A 7910-nucleotide genomic window follows, 5' to 3' on the forward strand; every position below is an offset into this window, starting at 1 on the left:
CCCCAATGGACCGCACAATATTCAAAGTAAATACTAATAAGCGAAAGCATGGCATTTTGATACGCTCGAGCAGAGAAAGTTGAAAGCAGGCAAGCGATTGAATGGCGCAGCAAAGAGTAGCACAGCAACAAGAGCAGTAGGTACCGTTTTGTGGCAAGGAGCATAAAAGTAATTGCAACAAATACCTGCAAGGCACACGCATCCTACTTTCTGCTGAACAAATTTGAACACACACACACACATACATACACTCACACATACTTACATATACAGCAAACCACATGTACATGCTTTTACCTTTCCACGCAATTTATTTGGCTCTCCAACATTATTTACTTTTGTGGCAATTTTCCTCAGAAGCAAAGACAAGGAAATTCAAAGGCGAGTTCGAAGCTTTCACTTTTGCGGTATTATTTTTGTTCCTGTTTCTTTTTCTGGTTTTTAGTATTATTTTACTTTTACTTGCTGCTTACAAGCGCAATATATTAAAACTAAGTGAGTGAAAATAAAGCAGAGAAAGGTTGCTCCGGAAAGTATGCAACGTTTGCGGCAAAGTATTAAAGCATATTTCACACAAACGCACACATTCTTATCCAAATACATATATACTCGTATTAGTAGCACTGGTCGAGCTCCACCTACAGCATACACGGGATTACAACATGGCACTCGCACACAAAAGGGACGCGTCCCTGGCATACTTTAATTTGTGTTTTAAGCAAACACTTGCTCCCACAAGCACGCTGGTCACAGGTGTGCGGCCTTTGTGCGTGTATTGGTGTGTCATCGGGGAATCGGTGTAATACAAAGCAGCTGGCTGGCAGCTTGTAATAACGGTCTTATAAATAGAATCTTAAATAACAGGTATGAGCTTAATTTAATTCGGGTAGGTCGCAATATGCTTTCAGCTGTTATTGATATACATTTATATATATGTATCTATATTTATGTATAAATATGTACTTATGGTAGCGTAGTAGTAGAAGGGTTAGAGCTTGATTGAGTAATATTCTGTTTGGTTTACGTTTTGTGGCTTACAAGCTTATATAATTCTGAATACCGTTTTCCGAGGGAATTCGAGCAAGTTGGTTTGTATATACATATGTACATATGTATGTATGTATTGCACATAAAATTTAAATCGTCCAAATTCAATAATGTGCCAATCCCGAAAAAATCTTTTTCAATAAATCAAAACAACACAGTTTGAAAATAAAATTTCAGTCCCGAAATTCCGAGATTTGACTTACTTTTAATTTCGGCATTATTATTTAAAATTTTCTATTTATTTAAAACATATTTTAAGTTAGTGAGTTACATTACTGGAAGTTTTAAAAATACTTAGTCCCAAAATGTCGGAGTTACGATTTTCATTTTATGTCGGTATTTTCTATTTTACAAATTTGTCACAAAATTTTTTGTAAATTATTGATTAACATTACTTTAGCTTTCTTTTTTTTCACTAAAACAAAAACCCAGCGTTGCTCAACTCGATAAATAAAACTTCAGCCCAGAAATTTCGGGATTTGACTTACTTTTAATTATTTGATTTTATTTAAGATTTTGTATTTGATAAAAACTAATTTTTTTATAAATATTTTCCAAATTTCCTGATTAAGTTTCCATCTAGTTTTTCGAGCTATGTGGAATAAAACGAGTTCCTTTGTCGCACTAAACGATAATGACAAAATTAGTAATAAACAAAAGAGAATGCGTTCAAAGCGGAAACACATAAGGTATCCGGAGAATTCTGAGACTTAGAGGATGTAAAATGTCCTTTTTTAAACCAAGCAGTATTGTCCAGTTAAGCCCGCACAAAAATTCAATTCAAAATCAACACAAAAGACTTCAATAAAGAAAGTTAGAACGTTCGGGATTCTGGATTGACCATCCCGAATTCCAGAATTCATTTTAAACAAATTTTTTACAGCTTTCCGAAGTGATAGCGTATATTTTAAGCTAAGTATGTAGTTAAAATACATAGAGAATGCACCAAAAGTGGATACTCAGAGAGAGTCGACTGTGTACCGAGATTTATCTAGCTCATGTAAGATATTTCTCAATTATTTGGTAAGCTGATAGGTATTATGAGGCGTTAACAATTCAAAATTTTGATAATCAACACTAATTAAGGCAATCCCGATAGTTCGGAGTTTTCGAGATTTCATTGACAATCCCGACATTTCGGGATTTATTTTCAAAACAATTTTTGAGCTTCTGGGAGGGAAACTTTCCATTTACCACACTAAAATTTACAAAATACAAAGGTTATGCAGTAAAAGTAGATTCGTAGATTTTAACGAGGCAGTCGGAAATACTCTGATACTTATTATTTGTAAGATATGCCGTTCCCTCTCCAGTAAGCCAGGATTTTTTCCAAGGGAATAACTCCACGAAATTTCAATAGTCAACACAGATGCTTCATTATCCTCAAACCACTTAAAGCCACATCGCTGTGGGTTTCGAGACAACACATAAATTGCGCTGCAGCAATTCGCTAAAAACAGAATATTTAAGCGAAAAAAATTCGCCAACTATTCGAGAAACGTCGTTGTGTACCTAGCAAATACTTAATAACCGCAGCAAAACAAAAATCCCGCGAGCAACAAAATCAAAAGAGCGCAAAGAATTCATTAGTTAAGCGCCAGCCAAAAGTGTCAGCGAACTAAATGCGCCAAAAGAAAATAAAATCAAAGTCAGTGCATCCCAGCAAATATGTGCGGAAATGTAAAAACAACAACAAGAACAATAAACTAGCAGAATTGGTAAAATAAAGGGAAAGTGGAGGAGTGCAGGCGGAGAGCAACCGATGTTGACAACAGACAGGAAAAATGACGCGCTGCAAAGTGGTGAAGGAAAGGCGGGGTGACAAGAAGGAAGCGGTGAGATAACCCAAAAATACAACATTGCCCTCGACTCTCAAACATATACACTGCGTGTACTATCTATTCGCTGCGCGTGAGTGTTTGCGACTCGGTGATAGTGATAGCTACCCCGCAGAACCGCCCTTCGGTAAATTGAAAAACTATCGCGGCAAACTTTTGTTGCCACAAATGCGCAAAACGTGCAATATGCGAGTGTTAGTGGAAAGTTTTTCACGCGCCGCGCATTTGTTGCATACTTTATGGCGCACTGCAATGTGCAGCTGCGGATGCTGTTAACAGCACAACAACAAGAGAGCCGCAGCAATAAAGTAACAATAACCACATATCAAGAGAGATAACGGCGAAATTGCCAAAAATCCGATGACAAACAAAAACAAACAACAATAACAACAAATTAGGCTCGCTATTTACCATTAATGAAAGCGGAAAGAACGGCCAATGGCTTTGGCGATTTAGTCGACGGAATTTATACCGGCAATCAGCATGGCATTAGCGCGTGCTAGCTTTATGGCTGCTTGCAATTGCAGCGCTGAAATATCTTTTTGTTTTAGTTATTTTTGCGTTTTTTGCTTGCTTTTTACTTAGCTAAAGTTTGGTCATAATTACAACTAAATTTATGGCAAAGTGGGCGTTACATAATGTTTGGTGTTGTGGAGAACGTAAGTTCACTTAAAATTGTTGAAAAAGTACTGATATTTACACTAAATCGAAACTAGTTTCTTTTGGACTAGTTTGGAGTAGTAGAAATATAATTTTTATTTTTCATATTTTAAAGCTTCTACAAGCTAATCTAGTTGAACATTAATTAATATTTATTTATATATTATATATATTTATTTATTTTAATTTAAAAATTATTAATACTATTACTAGATATAGTATATTTATTTCAATAACTAAAACAGATTTCGAAGTGAATTTGATTAGCGGAAATTATGCATTATTTTAATCCGTAAAACGTGAACTGTATCGAAAGTAACTAGTTGGTAGCTAGTTACAAACTATCAAAACGATAAATAACGACGATTTAGGCATTTAACTTGTAAATTTGGACTACGCATGAATTGTTTACTAAAAGCTAGAGAATCACCCTTTAATATCTCGTGATTTCTTGTATGTTATTAGGACTAAGGAATTCCACTTTCAAACCGAACATCTCTTTACCATTAACAAATGCAAATGCTTAATTATAATAAGCAGTTACATAAATATAAGCAACTGCATTTTGCAGCGTGGCGAACTGCTTCTCTACTACAAAATTTCTGTGTCATTAGCCTGGCCTGCTAATGGCATCCGCATTTGGCGCCAACACGCACAGCCACTTGGATTACTTAGCCCATTGACAGCAAGCGGTAGAGAAATATGCCAACTATGCTGGTACCACCACTAATGTGCTAATGCCACTTTGATAATTAAGGCTTAATTAGAAACGGGTTAAACTTTTCGATAATCGATAGCAAGAATGTGTTTAAGTAGGGCTAAATGAGCAGCTCAAAATAGCTGGCAACGCCGTTCACGAATAAAATCTAATTTTGGTAATTCTTAAACTTAAGAAAAGTTTCAAGTAGCTTCAAAAAAGTAGTGAAAATAGAAAGTTGCTTGCTTCCCCAAAAAGTATGCTACATAATTCGGGTAAAACACGAGTTTAAGGAGATTTTTGATAAAATTTGGATTAATTAATTATAAAACCTTGAAATTGTATGTCTAACGTTTAGTTAAGCAATAGAGAACTATCAAAGCATTTGACAGTTATGGAAATGTTTGTGAAACAGGGTTGCATCTGCTTACACACAAAAAGTTGTAAGGTTTATGGCGGCTTAGAAAATGTTTTGTATTATTCAGCCAAATATTTGTTATTTTTTATTTTGAGATGAAATTGCAGTAATAAATTCGTACTATTTGTTTTATTTAAGAAAAAGTTAAGGTGGCAACCCTAATCACATTTTTTTTTCAGTGAGAATTGATAATTCTGAAGAATTTGTTAACAAATATGACTTTTTTAACAAACAGTTTTATAAAAAATTTCAAAAAGGTGGCAACGCCCAACAAACAATTTTTTTTTTTTTGAGAATTGAAAATTTTGGAGAATTTGTTAACATATATTACATTTTTTATTTTGACACAGCTTTAAAAAAATTTCTAAAATTTGGCTAAGCGCAACAAATTTTTTTTCTTGTTTTTTTTTTTTTTTTTTTTTTTTTTTTTTTTTTTTTTTTTTTTTTTTTTTTTTTTTTTTTTTTTTTTTTTTTTTTTNTTTTTTTTTTTTTGAGAATAGAAAATTTTGGAGAATTTGTTAACATATATTACATTTTTTATTTTGACACAGCTTTAAAAAAATTTCAAAAAGGTGGCAACACTCAAAAATTTGCAGCAGGTTTAAATCAGTCTGCAAAATAGGCAAATTTCACTGTCATATCTTCCTTTAGGCTAATACCAAGATGAGCTACTTAGCAGAAACCACGGCATGTACATACCATACACACACACCCACTAACTAAACGAAACGTGCGACGCATGCAAAGCACTTCTTAAAATTAAAATTAATAATAATGAACTAAGCAGCTTAGCAGGCGCCAACGTGCTAACATCAATATGCAAGCGCTATTGCTTCTGCATACATATCTGTACGTATTCACATGTGTGTATGCAAGGCATGCAGCGCCAATTTTGGGTATCTTTAAGTGAAATACCACCGGCGCTCAAACGGCATATGCCTGCGGCTGTAATGGCTTAATTGCAGCTCATTTATTATTGCTTGCAAGCAAATATGCAGCTGCGACAGGTTGTTAATAAATTTCAATTGCAAATTGAGATGCAAGCACCTATGTGTGTGTGTGTGTGCGTGCAGACAGTCAAATATACATTTGATGCGACTATATGAACTTCGAAAATGTGGCTTTTGTGTGAATTATTACAATATTTATGACAATTATGCCAATTGCACATGTGCCATTGTGGTTGTTATTGCTGTTGCCGTAAACGTAATAACGTAATTCAATTGTGTCCTGCAACATTACCGAGGCCAATCACCTCAGATGAGCGGTGAGAGACACGCATACCCACACGCACACAATGGAGTCGGGCGCATAAATCAAAAATATATGGAAGCACAGACACATAATCACGTTCTCAAATACGTAAGCGTGCCGTGCTGGATGTGTGCGAACCGAAAATTTCATGGGCTTTACAATGCGTCAGTTGTGATATCAAATTAAAGTTTACACCTGTCCACCTGTCATTATTTATATGTCTGTGTGTATACTTAGTGTGTGTATGGCCTCGTTGCTTATTTGCTCTTTATTTGTATTAGTGCTTGCTCACAAAGCACCACTGAAGTCAGCTGTGTAAGTTTATGTGTATCAACAGTTGGCTCTGATTATAAATTAATATTCAATTTACACCACACAAAGCTGGAGAGATTGGTCAACACTGATGACTCAACAGGCATTCTAAAGGGTGTCTAATCAGTGTAAAATTACACAAAAACAAATATAAACAGATGTACAAAATTTAACTTAGAGCAGCACTATGAATCTATGATAGTCTTAAATGCAGTCGATTTATCTTAAATAAAGAGCAAAGAGCAGAGAAAGCATTTATGGAGGCTTTTGGTAAGAAGGTGACCACTTTAATTCCGTGATAGAATATCTTTAAAGGTGAATGGTTTAAATAAAGAAATATTGATAATATGATATTATTATTTGAAATACATATTATTTAAATACCTAAATTCCGTTAATTAAAACGAATTCAGTTTAAATCAAGTTTTAATTAGCGAGAAAACATCACTTCAGACCATGTTTAAATACAAATTATAAACTATTTCGCACGTAATTAAGACACAAAAATCACCTCTATTTCTTTATTTGCAATTATACTAATATAAGCGTGAATATTCCACATATTGGACCGAAAGTAACTAGTTGCGGAGTAGTTACAAAAATTTATTTTGACTTAATTTCGTATGCTGTCAAGAAAAACACCTATTAATGAAGTTCTTTTAGTACAATATCAATTTAACTCAATGTAAGGGAATCGAGAAAAATATTGGAAGCGTGAAAATATCACTTCTTACTGTCTTTTAATACAAATTATTAACTATTTTGTATGTAATTATGACAAAAATTCAGCTATTTTATTTTATTTGCAATTATACCAATATAATAATCATAATGGTCTGAAATAACTAGTTGAGGACTAGTTTCAAAATAGTATATCACCTTAGAACTGGTATGGGGGCAAGACAAGTACCTCATTAATTAAGTAATTTTAGTTCAGCATCAATTTAAACTCAAAGTTAGGGTATCCACAATAATATGGGCGCTGTCTTCCTTGTTTCTTTCGATGAATAAGTAAGTATAATAGTCATTATACACAAAATCATATTACACGAATTCACACAATTCCTTCAATTATTCAGTTAGTAAATTTTCTTTCTATACTTTTTTCAAATATTCCAAATTTAAGAGCTCCACAAAACATCGTTAAGCCAACTTTTATATGCATACGTATACATATGTATAACTATGTATGAATATTAAGTACACAAACTTTCAATTGAATATGAAAGCTCAAATCTCCTCACATATATTTTGATATCACGCAAATACTTGTACAGTTAAGTGAGTGTGTGAAAATTTGATAATGTCTTCTGCAGAATTTATGACATTTTAACTAAATTAACACAGTGCCAGCATTTGAATTCACAGAGAGTGGAAATTTATATAATGTCGTAATTGCTCAAAATAAATGGAATTTAATCCTACTTAATTGGTGAATTGCAGACATGTGTCTAAATGTGGGAATATTTCTACAAAGCTGCTTAGTTTGGTTGGCCGTTCTGTATGTTGATGTTTGCTGTTCGTCTGTTCGATTGAAGAACTTAGAAATATTTCAGGAATAAGTCAAAGAACAAGCGCGGCTTATTCTGGATTGAAAAAATAATTTTACATGCAGAAAAATAATTGGGTAATCTATTTTAATTGATTTTTAATATTTATTTATATATTATATATATTTATTTAT

At 33.5% G+C, this 7910-nt stretch overlaps 1 protein-coding gene across 4 annotated transcripts in view; it reads right to left on the reverse strand.

Annotated features, from left to right (window-relative positions):
* The window catches only part of LOC108966337 (syndecan), a 471998-nt gene that overhangs the window by 226616 nt on the left and 237472 nt on the right, over nt 1–7910 (reverse strand). The gene's annotated exons all lie outside the window — the stretch shown is intronic.

The sequence above is a fragment of the Bactrocera latifrons genome, unplaced genomic scaffold, assembly GCF_001853355.1.
Source record: "Bactrocera latifrons isolate USDA-ARS-PBARC rearing strain unplaced genomic scaffold, ASM185335v1 scaffold_159, whole genome shotgun sequence".
Taxonomy (NCBI): Eukaryota; Metazoa; Arthropoda; class Insecta; order Diptera; family Tephritidae; genus Bactrocera; species Bactrocera latifrons.